Source organism: Zalophus californianus, chromosome 3 (assembly GCF_009762305.2).
Source record: "Zalophus californianus isolate mZalCal1 chromosome 3, mZalCal1.pri.v2, whole genome shotgun sequence".
NCBI lineage: Eukaryota > Metazoa > Chordata > Mammalia > Carnivora > Otariidae > Zalophus > Zalophus californianus.
Genome location: NC_045597.1, coordinates 55204761 through 55220701, shown reverse-complemented (window position 1 = coordinate 55220701; position 15941 = coordinate 55204761). Strand labels below are relative to the sequence as shown.

The window sequence follows — 15941 nt, the reverse complement described above, 5'->3', positions numbered from 1 at the left end:
CGGTCCTGGAATTCTTGAACACGTGCAGAAGAGAAGGAATTGTTGTCCTCAAGGGGCAGGGAAAGTCTGAGGTCTCATTTCTTCCTTTCTAATTTGTCCTACTGGTCTATTCTGCCTTGAGGCATTTCTTTTGTAGCACTCGCATGGTGACAGGGGAGAGTTTAGTTGGAAGTTTGCTAACTTCCTTGTGGACCGGGGCTGTGCTGAAGACCCACAGAACTGATGCTATCTGAGCAGGCCGCCTCTGGTCCTCATTAGAGAGTCTTGGCTAGTTCACATTTATTCCTGAGGCCACAACCATCCAGCTGCAAACTGAGACTCTCTCCTCTCCGCCTTCCTTCCCTTCAAGGCTGGCAATGGTAAGATTTTGAACTAAACTCTCGGCACAAAGGGCATCCACCCCTCTCACAGCCCCCTCTGCTCCATAGTGTCAGAGGAATCCCCCCAAGGAAGCGGGAGAAAACCGAGGACCAGTCTTGAATTGATTATGTGTTGGATGGGTATTTTGGGGTTGGCTTCTCGAGCAAAAAACTTCCACCCAGCTGGGTTCCACATGTCAAAAAGAAGGGCCCTTGTGTAAAATACCCAATACAAGATGTTGACCTTTCGAAATCCTTTGGGCAGACCATTTCAAAGGGTGGATATTGTCAAAGGTCACCTAAAAGCAGAAAATGGTAAATAGAGTTTAATCAAAAAGGGCTGGGAGGACACCCTCCAACCAAGCTGGGGTGATAGACAGAGCCAGGACTATGTCAAGTCTCCAGCTTTCAAAGCCTGGCCTTGAGAAGCAGCTGCTCATCTGAGCCCTAGGGGGTCAGGGGTTCCTTGCATTCACACGTTCTGCCCACGCTCTGACATTTTGAGCAGAAGTCCAGGCTCTTGTCAGCAGCACCCCCCGAACCATGAACCACACACCAATGGTTTTGGGGTTTTTAGCTGAGGTCGAGTTGCCCAAAGGCTGCCCTTCAATGTTTATTTCTGTGACTGCTTTGCCTGCCCCTCCCCGAGTACACGTTCACCTTCAGAAGCAGGCAGATGACTAAGAGCTACAGGATACTTTGCAATTTCCTTTCCATTCAATTCAGCGATTATTTACCAAACACCTACTAGGCATCAGAGACCAGGTTCCAGGAATATAGATATTCCTTAGGCCGGGAAACCGAGACACAGTTTAGTCTCAGAGCAGTGTTGGAAACAAACTGAATAAAATAAATTGCCACAACAAAAGCCACACTCTAGCCACGAAAAATCTAATTTCAAGGAAATGTGTATATACGTGATTCTTGGACATCCCTACGTGGGATTCTGGTCCTTATCTCTGAACACCCTCTTCTCTCTCCTCCACACCCCACAGTTGTTCCATACCTCTTCCCAATTCCCTGAAAACCTCTTCCTTGGGACTTGCCTTTAGTCCGCTTCTGCTTGTCCCTGTCCCTGCTTTCAGCTCCGTGGCTCACGAGTCCCAAGGGCCAGCTGGGTCAAGGCAGAGAGCCAGTGGGTAGAGCCAGAGTTCCCTGCAGAGCTCTTGTCGGCTCATCTCCAGACGGGACAGGCGTGAGCTGAGGCAGGATGTTCGGTGCTTTGGTCCTGCCCCACACAAATGACAGAGATCTAGCCCTTGTCCCACAGAAGGCCGTTGCAACTGGAGACATCAGCATCAGACAGGCAACCACAATTCAGCGTGATAGGTGAGGGGCTATGGGATCCTGGAGAGATCCAAGATGGCCCAGCGAGAGAGCTCTAGCTAAGGCTTGAAGGATGAATCGGGTTCGAACCCAACCTCTGTGGATTTTGGATAAGTTACTTAGCTACTCTGTGTCTGTGTCTTCATCGGTAGCATGGGAATTATATATCATGTAGTTGTTGTAAGACTGTAAAGATTTAATAAAAGTGAATTCTTGGAATAATGTTCAGTAGTGCTCAGCAAACATATAATGAGAACATCGATACACTGAGTCACAAATTCCTGGGGTGTAGTCGCAAAGCAGCTTTGTTTTTCTCCCCCATAGCCCCATGCGTCTGGAGGAAACATCTCCTCTGATGTTCTGAGGAAAGTTGTAGAGTCATTTTCACATCTAAGTCAGGATGTGCACTCTCGTACGCTGGCGGATATTACAGTCTTTCTGTCTCTGCTCTGGAGGGGGATGGCTGCCTGGGCAGGGCAGGGAGAGGGTCCCTTCTTTCTCCTTCTCGCTCAGCTCCTCCCATACTCCCCAGCGGTGGTTCCTGGCCTCCCTGGGACGGGGTGCAGGGAGGGGGCAATGAGGGGAGTGGGAACGTTCTCTTGCATCTGGCACCCTCTGTCCTAAACCTAAAGCAACAGTCCTCTGTGCAAACCCCCTGTCCCAGGGCTCCCTTGCCCCCCGTGGGGTTGGGGAGTTTGACTGTCCGCAGGTCGAGGCCACTCCCCCTTTGCCAGGGCTCCAGGATGGTTCCTCTCGCAACACAATCTCGTGTCTTTATCTTTGTCTCAGTGTTGCAGCTGCAACCTCCTTTCTAACTTCCTCCGCGACTGTTAGCCGCCATCATATCTCTGGGCACTATGAGGGGATGGTGAGCTGGCAGGTGGCACCTGTCGGGAGGGTGGCAGATGAGATGGCAAAGGTGGGCAGGGACTTCTTCATCCAGGTGGCTTATGACCGTGACTCTTGTCTCCCAGGTCCTGCCATGATGGGAACAAGGGTGCAGAAGGCTAGGTCCCGTCTCCCAATGGGAATGACAAACCTGTGTTTACGGCTATACAATACAGGGTGTCTTTCATATTCATGTTCTCGTTGAAAACTGACAGTCCAATCAGATCTTTATTAAATTCTTTCCATTTTTATAGATAAGGACACAAGTTCAGGAAGCTAAGTATTGCCCAAGGTCAGACAGCTAGGAGGTCGCAGATTCCAATGTAGTGATTTGATTTCTGTTTCTTTCCTTCCATCACACCATAATACGTGGGGTGGGGGAAGTGGGTCGGGAGAGCGCTGTTCTGAAAGCCTGGCCTTGGGCAGGGTGTTGTCCTTGGGGAGGAGGCACTTGTGGGAGCCACCTGTGCCGGAGCTGGTCTGGACCTGGCCTGCTGTGCTCCCAGCCGCAGTGGGCACCGTGTCCTCCACACCCACTTGCCAAACAGAACTGGCCACGCTGGGCAAACACGGGCAGCGACTTCACTCTCCCCAGGACCCAAAGGTGTCCATGTCCTAGTCTCTGGAACCTCTGAGTGTGTTAAATTTTGTGGTAAAGGAGAAGGTTGCTGATCAGCTGGTTGAGATAGGGAGATCATCCTGAATTACCTGGGGAGGCCCAGTGTAATTGCAAGGGTCCTTAAAAGTGGAACAGGGAGGTAGGAGAGGGCAACAAGAGAGACGGCGGCGTGGGAAGGACCCAGGCTACCTCAGTGGGCTTTGAAGGTGGAGGAAGGAGGCCATCTGCCGAGGAATGCAGGAGGCCTTTAGAATCTGGAAAAAGCAAGAGCATGGATTCTCCCCTAGAGCCTCCAGAAGGAGCACGGCTCTGCTGACACTCGAAGTTTAGCCCAGAGAGACCCATTTTAGACCTCTGACCTCCAGAGCTGGAAGATAATAATTGTGTTACGCCACCATTGAAGTAATTTTTTACAGCAGAGATAAGACACCCTTTTTATCCCCTGTTACCTGCTGGTTGTAGCTGTTCGCTGCCTTGACATATGATTTCTTGAGGAGTTCCAAAAGGCAACTGGGAATTCGATGTTAATTTGCCACGATAGTAGTGGTTATGTCTGCTTAGTTTACCGCTAAACGGTGAGGGCCTGGCATATAGTGGATACTCAGTACATGTTTGGTACATCAATAAGGAACAAAATTCTTTAAAATGTACTAAAATGTTGTAAACGATGCACTATCATTCTCTTTCTACGTTGCCCAGATGATAATCTGGACAAGAGAGGAGTAGAAGTCAGGTGACACCTCAGAAGAAAGAAATTCACCTGATTGGCCTCATTTCACCCACATGATCCACCCTGAGAAAATGACTCCAGAAATGCCGAGCCATTGCTCTGCTCCCTGTAGACAGATCCAGAAAAAGATGGTGGCCGGATAGCGTGTAAAGAACTTGCAAGCGCGTGGAGTATTGAAAGAATGGGGTAGCCATCGGGGCAAAGGGATGAAAACATTGTTAGCCTGGCTCAGCTACGAGAAGTGGCCAGTGTCATCAGGAAAAAGACATGCACTTCCTTCAGGCTGCTTCATGCTGAAGAATCCGAAGGACCCCGGGGCCCCACTGGGCACCTGGAGAGTCAGGCACGGTTGCTCCAGATTGGAGCTGGGACCGATGGGGCAGGGGCACCCGGGGGGGTCTTGGGAGAGGAGAGGAAGGAGGGAGAGCAGAGCAGAAAGAGACGCTGGCTGCTCCCTGCAAGTAAGTCTGAGTGGACAAGGGCAGCCTGATGGACAAGAGACCCGTTTCGTCTAGTCTTTGAGGCGCCATGTGTACACAGACAGGTCAGCGCCTAGGAAGTCCATCACCTCCTGGGAAGGGACAGTGTTAGTACCTCAGCCTGGCCTCAGGGGCAGGGATACTCAGGTCAGTCACGAGGACCCTGTGCAAGCTCGGGTGGGGTCTTCTCTGCAGCCTCAGGGTCAGACGATTCAGGCTGTAAATTGGGGGCGGGAATTCTGATCTGGGCTGTCCCAGGTTGTGGTCTCTGAAGGGCAGGGGCCTAACAGTGCTCGGATTCCCAGGCTAAGGACCCCTGCAGCACTGTGACTTTCGGAGGGGGAGGACCTCGGGATGGCTCAGCAGCCACTCTTCTTTTTCCTCTTTCCTTCCTCTCCCTGCCTCCACCTCTAATAATGCACTCAGGGTGGCGGTGGTTTTTTAAGGAGTTGTGCAACTAAGGGTATGTGTCACTGCGAGGGGCATTTGAGAGGACTGACCTGCAGTTTCTAGCATGGGAGCCAGGGAGTGAGGTGCATTTAGGCGGCAAGTGATCTCTGAGCCACCTCCACGCCAGTCCTCTGGTTACGTCTCTTCTCCCCCCGAATTGTAACATTTGCCTTGTTCAGTAGCAGAGAGCTCCAGATCATGCACCTTCCCCGCCCTCCCTTCTCTGACTTTCATTTTTAGCGGGTTGCGGTGCTCTGAAAAACTCCCTCCACCTAGTCTTACCAAAAAATGCTTATTGCAGAGGAGGACATGTGACAAAAGCTTGGCCAATAAGAATTCTTCTGGGAGGGAGCCTCGGTGGCTCAGTTGGTTAAGCAACTGCTTTCGGCCCAGGTCATGATCCTGGAGTCCCGGGATCGAGTCCCACATCAGGCTCCCTGCTCGGCGGGGAGTCTGCTTCTCCCTCTGACCCTCTTCCCTCTCGTGCTCTCTATCTCTCGTTCTCTCTCTCTCAAATAAATAAATAAAATCTTAAAAAAAAAAAAGAATTCTTCTGGGAGACTGATTTATTTACACACTCTTGGTATTCTCTTCCCACTAGGATTTCTAAGCCAGGAGCTTGTGATCTAGAACAGCCAATAGCCATTTTCTCATAGCTGTTGAAGAACACTGCTGCACTAGGAGAGAATAATTTTTTTTTTTTTTTAATTCAGAGGAAAGAGAAACCTTTGTGACTCGGTTGGTTGAGTGACTCTTGAACTCGGCTCAGGTCATGATCTCGGGTTTGTGAGATGGAGCCTTGCGTTGGGCTTTGAGCTTAGTGGGGAGTCCACTTGAGATTCTGTGTCTCTCTCTCCCTCTAACTCTTACCCCACTGTCTCTCTCCCTCTCTCAGATAAATAAATCTTTAAAAAATAAAAAAATAAACTTCAGAGGAAAGTCAAGATGAGAAATGAAGATCCTGAGTTTAAGAGTCCTGACAACCTTGTTTTGGCCCCTGGATCCAGCCCTTCCTGAAGCTCTGATCCATTCATTCATAAATATCCCAGATTCATAAGGCAATACACAGCCATTTTGCTTAAATAGTCTGAGTTTCTGTCATTTGTATCTTGACTAAGGCAGTCACTTAAACTTGCCCTACAGCAAGTCAGTCTTACACTATCCTTCATCTGGTAATAAAGGTTACTTTTAATCACATCTGTTCCACTGCCATAATTCTCTTATTATGAGGATTCGTTTAGTCATGTAAATTTTTTTGGTAAAATGTCTATTGTCTTAGGAATTCTGGGAACCACCACTAAATATAAAATCAATTGGAAATCATGCAGCTATAAGGAAAAATATTCAAGGGAGGAAACTTGACAGGAAATTCCAATTCGGGTGGAACATTTTGGACTTAAAAGTGAGGTTGCATTCATAATTGCTGCCTTGGATATTCTTGTAATTTCAGTTTTTTCAAAACAAAATTTTTAATAGCCCCCCAAACATTTAAAAGATAACGAAAAGACAAGAAACAAAGAAGGAAGGTCTGAGCAGACTCCTGCCCCAGTCCTATCGGAATCATTACAGACCCAGGTCAAATGACCACCCGAGCAGATATTCCTTCCTTCTCCTATTCAGACGTCAGGTCTGTTGGATGAATAGAATCTTAGAGAGGAACCACCGGACTGGAGCAGTGACAAATAGGATATGTTGTAGGAGGATTCCAACTGGAGTCGTGGTATCTGCCAGGAGGGCTTCGTTAGGATAAATGGCAGGGAATTCGCGGAGTGCAAGGCGTACCCACCTAAGAGCTGCATATGGAGGGCTTGCAGGGCGAGGGCAGTGGGATGTGAGAAGAAATCACATAAATTCCACCTTGTTAAGAGCGAGAGAGCAAGGGAGGGCTGATACCCTCTTCCTGGGGGTGCAATGGGACAGTGAAAGCTTGTGGGAGGGATTATAAACTCCTAGGTTTCTAACCCCAGGACTCCTCAGGAATCTTCAGAACGACGTCCTTAGAGCCCCAGTGCTCCTGTCCTGTGATAAAAGTTCAAGGACTGTACATTTGCGCTGGGCTCGGCCTGTCTTCCCTCACCTTTTGCCGGATCAGGAGTCTTTCCAGGAAGCAAGGAGACTGATTCATGTTTTGATGAGACTATTTGATAAGGCTCTGCCTAATTCTTTTATACTAATTCCTCTGTCATGGAAACAAGACTTGTCTCTCTGGGTACTGATCTCTGGATGAGGCTCCAGATAACCTGGAAATGGGTGTGGCTGCTGCTGGCCCACCCTGCCGCACCCTGCTCTGACCCCGTGCTCCCAGTGCGGCTGCTCTCAGCTGCTCTTCAGACTCGGCCCTCCCCTCTGAGGCTCTTCCCTTTCTCTGCCTCCCTTCCTTCCTCCTTCCTTCCTTCCTCCCTTCTCCCTTCTTCCTTCCTCCCTCCTTCCTTCTTTCCTTCCTTCCTCCCTCCTTCCTCCCTCCTTCCTTCTTTCCTCCCTTCCTCCCTCCTTCCTTCTTTCCTTCCTCCCTCCTTCCTCCCTCCTTCCTTCTTTCCTTCCTTCCTCCCTCCTTCCTTCTTTCCTTCCTTCCTCCTTTCCTTCCTTCCTCCCTTCTCCCTTCCTCCCTCCTTCCTTCCTCCCTTCTCCCTTCTTCCTTCCTCCCTCCTTCCTTCTTTCCTCCCTTCCTCCCTCCTTCCTCCCTCCTTCCTCCCTCCTTCCTTCTTTCCTTCCTTCCTCCCTCCTTCCTTCTTTCCTTCCTTCCTCCTTTCCTTCCTTCCTCCCTTCTCCCTTCCTTCCTTCCTTCCTTCCTCCCTCCTCCCTTCCTTCCTCCCTCCTTCCTTCCTCCCTTCTTTCCTCCTTCCTTCCTCCCTTCTCCCTTCCTCCCTCCTTCCTTCCTTCCTTCCTCCCTCCTCCCTTCCTTCCTCCCTCCTCCCTTCCTTCCTCCCTTCCTCCCTTCTCCCTTCCTTCCTTCCTCCTTCCTCCTTCCTTCTTTCCTTCCTTCCTCCCTCCTCCCTTCTTTCCTCCTTCCTTCCTCCTTCCTCCCTTCCTTCCTTCCCAATTAAAGTTTTTTTTTTTTTATGGAGTGCCTGTATTTCTTTAGAAGTCAAGTATTCGATTCAGTGAATAATGAATGCGCCAGTGAGGGAAGGAGGGAAGATGAGTGAATCTGTCAGAATTCCACGCTGAGAGCACAGCTTGAGCAGGACAAAATATGGCTGTGCTTGACATGCAGTGTGGTCCTAACACATCCGGGGGTCACATTAGTTAGTTGGTTCTAACACTAAAAGGAATGTTAAAGAGTGAAACCCTAAGAACTATTTTTCTGTATGATATATGCACATGTACTTGTAGGTGTGAGTATAAAATAAGGTGAAAAACAAAACGTAGGTGGCCATAGCTTCCTGAACATCTCTGAGAGGAGCAGATGCTTGCTGGCTGACTTAGTGGGCAAGGCTCTGTGTTTGCATGATTACGCTAATAATAAAATATATACTCAAACAATTAATAACCTAATGGGAAGAATAAGATCATTTATTCATTTATTCTTTCTTCCATTCATCCATAAAGTATTCATTCAGAGCCTAGTGTGTGGGGGCTCCATGCTGGGTCCTGGGGATGGGGCAGTAAGAGGGGAAGGTGTGCTTCTGCCCTGTGGGGTCTGTGATCTAGCCGAGGAAACCTTCCCAAAGGAAGCCAAGTGGGCTGAGTGTTTCTGGGGAGGCCCACAGGGTGATGGCTATTCTGTCCAGCCCCCTCCCCCTAGTCACGCGTGGCTACTGAATCCTGGAAGAGCTGCCAGTGTGACTGAAGAGTTGAAAATTTAATATTATTTCATTTTAATTAATTTAAGTTCAAATTTAAGAAGACTGGGCACAAGTACCAGTGGACTTTTTAGCATGTTTGGAACAACTTGGGTGCACGAATCTTTTGTAATTTAGACTTTACGAGATCTAAGCACAGATTGTGTGTTTTCTGTGAAAATTTAGGATCCTAAGTGAGAGGTTCTATAAAGATAAAATGCATCCTGGATTTAGAAGATGTGGTACCCCCTCAAAAAAACACAACCCAGGAAATAATTCATTGATAATTTTATGTTTGTTACATGTTAAAGTAATAATATTTTGGATGTACAGGGTTAAATAAAATGTATTATTGAAATTTATTTCATTTGTTTTTTTTAATTTTTTTATTTTTTTAAAGATTTTATTTATTTATTTGACAGAGAGAGATAGCGAGAGAGGGAACACAAGCAGGGGGAGTGGGAGAGGGAGAAGCCGGCTTCCCGCGGAGCAGGGAGCCCGACGCGGGACTCGATCCCAGGACCCTGGGATCATGACCTGAGCCGAAGGCAGATGCTTAACGACTGAGCCACCCAGGCGCCCCATCTGTGTGTTTTTTTTTTTTTTTTTAATATGACTCCTGGAAAACTTTAAATTTCGTATGTGGCTTGTATTTATTCCTCTTGGACAGTGTTGGTCTAGGGGGTTTTGAAGGAGAGAGAAAGCCTATCATGAAAGATGTGGGTTTTGGACATTAACTTTCCAGAACTGGATCTGTCGGGTGGAGAGGGCAGAGGGCGTCCCTAGGAGGGGAGACCGGGCACTGGGATGACCGTGAGAATGCCTGGGATGCTGGGCGTGTGGGGGAGCCCTGGGCATCGTGTTTGGGGAACAGCAGTGGGGCAGGCCCGGGCAGGATGATGGAGGCCATGGTGTGGGTTGCCTTGAGCCGCCACGCCGAGTGGCGGTGCTCAGTCTAGTTGGGCCTAGAGGGAGCTAGGAGGCTTTCGAGCAGGAGCAGAGTGGTAAGAACAGCTTTCGGGATATTTATCCGGCTGCAGGGTGTAAATTGAGAGGTGGTGGGGAGAGCCGGAAACAGAGAGAGATGTTTTGAAGCCCCCAGCAGTAATTTTGGGGCAGGAGTGTTCCTTTTAGTCAAGAATTCAAAAACAAAGAAACAAATATATGAACACATGATAAAACTTCGCACAGTTCTTATACAAATAAACATAGGCCTTATTCACCCTCCATTTCCTACAAATTACCCTGTGTGGTAATTTCTTCCCCTTTAAGTTTTTAATGTTTCTTTCTTTTAACTCCTGTGCAGCAATAATGTAACTTGGACATTGTCCTGGAGTCTGGGATGGAATTCTGTTAGTCACTTGTAAGTGGGCCTGTTCACTTTGCTTATCACAATCTCCAAAAAATGTGAGTCCCTTGGAGCCAAGAGTCATAGGAAATAAAGATTTTGCGAAAGGAATACTGATGACTACAGAGGATCCGTGAAGTTCGTGGATCCTAGAATTGTAGGACAGAAAGGGCCTCCAGGTCTCATCCAGTTCCAGCTCTCACTTCACTGAGGAATCGGCCCAGAGAGGTCCCAGACATGGCCAGGACCACACAGCTAGTTAGCGGCAGAACAGCAACTAGAATCCAAGCTCCGGGTTTTCAGGCACCTTCCACCCTGCCACATATTGGAATCTGTCTGCTAGGAACGTTAAGCCTCTAATGAATCCAGAAAGAGCAGACGAAACCACGAAGAAGTGGGAAAAGTAAGAGTTGGGGCTACTGTAGGGAGAGAGGTTACATGAGTACAGGCAGCCCTGTGAATAAAAGGCCCGGGGCCCCTCTCCTCTGCGCTGTAGCCTCGGAATATCATTGGTTGATCCCCCATTAATGGCTCAGGGACAGCTGCCCAGTGTTGGGACACCCGGGAGGAACACTTAATCCCCCCTAAGGAGGGGCTGTAGGGTGGAGGGCCAGGCCTACCACCACCCCGGGGAAGGTTTTCGGTGCCCCAGCCTCTTCCTTTACACGTTTGCAGGGAAGAAAGAAGCATTGGAGTACTAAGAGGGTGAGACATTGAGAAAAGGTGGGAGAGGGAGAGTGTCCAGGGGTCAGCCGAAGGCCTGGCTCGAACGTCAACGTGCGGAACGTTACAAAGGCTCTTGAAATAGCGGTCACAGGTGAAGGCAGAGACAGAGGACGGCCTCCCTGTGTTGCAGGGAGCTAAGTAAATAAGCACAGACGTCAAATGTTCAGAGCTGGTGGGGGCTGGGCTGGACTAAGAACTCTGCAGAAAGTACCAGAATGTTTTTGGGTTTAATCGCCGAGCCCTGTTCTATTAGATGGCACCTGTGGAGTTGCTCACATTTCAGGAAATGTTTTCTGCTTGGGGATCTTTCAGAGGAAAACATAAAAACCCAGCCTCAACTCTGAACCAGTCCAGAGTCCGAGCCACAATTACAGCTTATGAATGAATAGCTTGGGCTTTCTTAAGGAGTCCTTAGGCTGTTCAATGAATTTGCTTACAGGCATGTGTTTTATACATTTCCTTGAAAATGAAAACCCAACGATAATCATTAAATAATTGAAGTATTCATCCTATGAAAACCAACCCGTGACCCCTGGTATAAACCACACAAACCGGCATCATCCCAACTCTGCTGTGTTCTTCTGTCCACACATAGCCAAGTGGGCATAAAGCAAGAGCAAAAACACCAGCAAACATTTGGCTTTTGGTTAGACATTAAAGCTCAGACAGTCATTGAACTTCTTGAACTCTGTGGCTTCAGTCCAGGTTGGAAAGCTGGTCAAGCGAGTAAAGCTGAGGGTAGAGTGTGTGTTCTTTTGTTCTTGCAGGCTTTGAAGATTGTTTCAGGGTTAATGTTTGACTTTGGGTCTTAACTATTTTATGCTTTGGTTTGCTCACATGCAAGCAAAACATAAATCTTGCAGTGAAGGAAGATCTCACTTTTTCATTAATGTGAAGAGTATAAACTCTTTTTTTTTTTTTTGGAGGGTAAAGCAGAATGATAAAGTGCTCAGGGTCTGCAGCAGTGTGGTCCAATAGAAGTATAATGTAAGCCACACATGCAGGCCATACATGACATGCTAACTTTTCTAGAAGCCACATTAACAAAAAGTAGAGCAAACAGGTAAAATGAACTTTACTAACATTTCATTTTCTCCAATATATTCAAAATATTATTTCAACATGTAATCAATATTTTAAAAATTATTAGTAAGATATTTTATATTCTTTTCTTCATACTAAGTCACCAAAATATAGTGTATATTTTATACTTAACTGCACACCTCAATTCCAACTAGGCACATCTCAAGTACGCAGTAGCAATATGTAGCTAGTGGCTACAGTATTGGGCAGGACAGCTCTAGAGTCAGATTGTATGGACTTAGAAACTGCCTGACTTTGAGCAAGTTACTTAGGTGTCCTGTGCCTCAGTTTCCCCATCTGTAAAATGAGAATAATAATAGGATCTGCCTTATTGGGTTTGTCGTGCAGACAACATGAGTAAATACACTTAATTAAAGCCCTTCATGCAGCGCCTGGCCTATATTTGATCAATCTGTGGCAACTATCATTATTAGTTTTGACAAAAGTACACAAGGGAAAAGTGTTTGTGTTTCTCCAAAATATAGTACTTCCAAACCAAGTGAAATTGAATTAAATTTAGAGCTTAGATCTTTTTTGGGGCAGTGCGGGGGGGGAGGGGCGGATTATTTATCAGCCCAAACTAGGAACACATACTCAAAGTACTTTCATTTTTTATTTCCTCAAACCAGCAAAATATAGAATGGCCTTTCATCTACGCCTATGGCAAGAGAAAGCAAGACTAGTTCAACTACCTATGGGTTGTTTCCCAACTCGTCAGTAATAGTTAAGGCAGCTGAATAGTTTTGTGTGTTTGTAAAAGTGCATGCATTTAGGTTTTGAGGGGCAGAATTTAGATATTGGAGCTTTTAAAGGAATAGAACATTCTGTGTTAAGCTAGAATTCCTCACCTTGTTTTCTAAAGCAGATTTGCCTCAGAGTGACAGTCACATCCTGGGTGACTTCTGCATTGTCCCTGATCTCAGCGCTTCATTTTGGTGCTCAGAGGCACACCAGAGGAGTGGAACATTTGCTTTGTGGTCACAGGGGCCGATTTGTTATATGAATTTTTTCTTAATCCCTTCTTTGGCACCTGTGAATGAGCATAAGAGAGATGTAAGATTGGACGGGGCCAAGTGCTGAGGGCTATGTGCACGTGGCCAAGACCGAGGAGTGTTGCTCTCACTGGCTGCTTGGTAGTCGGAAGACCTACAGGGAGTCAGGAAACTGGCATTCAGGGCCCATTTGCCTTCATCCTTAGTTTTAGTGATGACACCAAACATCTCTGTGACATTTGCTCAAAGAACATTTGTATCTTTTGTAGGAGGTTTGAGGGGTTTGGGTCTGATCATGGAAAAAGATACGACCATGACAGGCAGTAACAAAGGCTTTATTGGGCCATGCTTGGGCAGGGTTGTATGAAAGGAAGACTCTCTCACAACATCAGACTGTCCAGAGGCTCCAGGAGGCCAACATCCAGAAGGGGAGGAGGGTGGGGAGCTCCTACCCGCAGAGAGGGGCGCGTGGGGGGGGGGGGCTCAGCACTTGGTGGGTGGTGTCTGGGTCAGAGAGCTCTGAAGGGTCTTGCAATTACAAGTCTCTATCTTATCAATGGCCAGTGGGCACCGGGTGAAGTTTCAAGCGGTATGCAAAACTCTAGAGGTGGGCTCTAAATCGCTAAAAATTCTGCTTGTTTGGCTATTTTAAAAATAACCTGATGGGGGCGCTTGGGTGGCTCAGTTGGTTAAGACTCCCACTCTTGATTTTGGCTCAGGTCTTGATCTCAGGGTCATGAGATGGAGCTCCAAGTCAGACTCAGCGCTCAGCAGGGAGTCTGCCTGAGATTCTCTCTCTCTCCCTCTCCTCCTGCCCCCGACTCACCATCCCCCACCTCGTGCACACGTACGCTCTCTCTCTCTCTCTAAAAGAATATAAAAAAAAAAAAATAACCCAATGTGTAAATATTTACGTTGGATGCCAGTGGGCTTTTGAATGAATGAGTCTCAGCTTACAGTGGAAAAATACACAGACTAGAGGCCAAAACACAGAAGTCATCTCTGACCGATTTATATCACAATCTTACATTCCCCGTGGGAACAGTGTGGTCCGGCGGAAAGAGCACAGGGGCGAACCTTGGGTTCAGGTGGTGGCTGTGCCCCTCCCTAGCTGTACCTTCAGTGGTCACTTGGTCTGTCGGGCCTCACTGCCTTCATCCATAAAATGAGGGGTGGGACAGATGGACTCTGAGTTTCCAGCTTTAAATATTTATTGCTCTCAGGTTCTTGAAACATCCTCATGACGGTAGACAGGATCTGTTTTATTATTTCCATTTGTTGGATGAGGGACCTGAGGCACAGAGTTGGTAAATGCTGAGCGTTTTATCAAATCTCACCCGGTTACCAGCAGAGAACTGGATTAGAATTCAGGTTTGGGGATGCATTGCTTCTTTGTGGGCAAAATAAGGGAATGAAATTAGCTCTGGAAATGAAATTAAAATTCTGCCACTGTAGCCCCAGCAAGAAATAACCCAGATTGAAGATTTATAGGCACGCCATCATATGATCGTTCTATTTTCTTTACATGTTTACGTTTATAAACATTTAGAAGTCCAGCACCGCTTCCTTCATTGCTGTCTATAAAATTGCAGAGTGGATGAGAGGTGATTCCTGAAGACCCCACACCTGGTGATGATGCATACAGGTGTCCGCATTTCTCCCACACCCACGGGGCTCTTACCATCCTGTGTTAATTTGTTAGGGGTGTGCTCTGAACCCTCACTTCTAACACAGATATTTTCTGTCATGATAATTACTATGAAGATTGGTTACTATTTTTAATAAAGCATATCAGTTACTTACCTGAATCAGTCTCAGAGGCTGTGCTTGAGAAATTCACTCTGTTTTACTCACCGTTGTTGGTTCTATACAGAGAGTTTGACTTCTTATGGTCAACAGCTAGGGAGCATCCCTTTCCATAAGGAGGGAGGTTTACCTAAAAATAAACGAGTTTTAAAAACCTTATCCTGAGACTTGGCTAAATTGAAAAAATAAATCACTCAGGAGTTTCAGTGAATTTTTTGGCCCCCAAAGCTTCTCTATTTGTCCCAGAACGCTGTGTTCTCTGTGAAGCTATGTCCATTGGTTTCTGGCTCCAACATTTCAGAGGACTTTGTGACCCTGTTTTCCAGACCTGAGTTTAATTGGAGAGTTAATTATCTGAGCAAGAACACGTAAGCCAAGTTGAGTTTGGGGGTGAAGCCTGAGATCCTTGTTCCACCTCGGCAGACAAGAAAGTCTTTGTGAACCCTTGTTGATTATATTTTTACATAAGCAGATGTTCCATATAGCAGAGGCAAGAAACCAGGGAGAGGAGCCTGTAACCAGATCGTGTTTAGCTAAGACGAAGACAAAAGCTCCTTTATCTCCTTGCAATAACAGCCTAGGAAGACCTGAGGCCTGAGCTGGGAGGTCCTCGTTTCGGTTCCAAGCAGGCATTTGAGCTAAACAGGAAGGAATGAAGGTTCATTTGCTTGGCCTCAGCCTTTAGTCATGACTTCTGATTAGCATGTGCTTCTCAGATGAGATTCATAGGCACCTCGAATAATTTATCCTTCCTCTCATTCCAGGAATTTTTTAGTTCGGTATTTTCAGAAGTTTCTTTCTTTTAAATTCACTTGACTCAGGCTACTGGACCGCCTTCACTAGATCATGGTTTCCCTGGCAACTAACTGAAGGACCCATTCAAGTCTGTCCACAATGACCTTAGTGAAAATGATGTAACAATACTTAAAATAGGTGTCCCTTCTCTAGAGCACAGTTGGATTCCTCAAGCTTCTGATGGCTGTTTCTGCAAGAATCCTTCCCTCTGCCTTCCAAGTGCTGCACGTTTCGGTTCCCTCCAGATTCCTCTACCTCAGTAAGTTATTGTCTTACTACAGGGGACCCACATGTACAACCTCAGTCTCCTCATCTGGGAAACGGGGATAATAGTAACAGTCCCACTTATCTCATAGGACTGGTTTCAAGAATAAGATGGTGATGTGAAGGTGTCTGCAATGCTGTAGAGTAGCAAACAGTGTGGGTTACACACGCCTGCTGAGACCAAGCAGGTAATGTGAATAAGAGCCGGAGACCAGGTCTAAGAAAAGTCACAGTCACATCCCCGCGAGAAGTGGCAAGTGATACCAGGAGACATTATCCAGCTTGTGGACTGTG

General features: G+C 47.1%; 1 long non-coding RNA gene across 2 annotated transcripts; it reads right to left on the bottom strand.

Annotated features, from left to right (window-relative positions):
* Nucleotides 1–13794: 13794 nt before the first annotated feature.
* Nucleotides 13795–15448, bottom strand: LOC113920715. Of its 2 annotated transcripts, none has more exons than XR_003519352.1 (3): nucleotides 15322–15448; nucleotides 14586–14718; nucleotides 13795–14073 (listed from the first exon to the last, which is right to left on the bottom strand). It is a non-coding gene; the product is annotated as an uncharacterized LOC113920715 (long non-coding RNA). The 2 variants fall into 2 exon arrangements; XR_003519351.2 differs by having other exon boundaries at nucleotides 14917–15438.
* Between the last annotated feature and the right edge of the window lie 493 nt (nucleotides 15449–15941).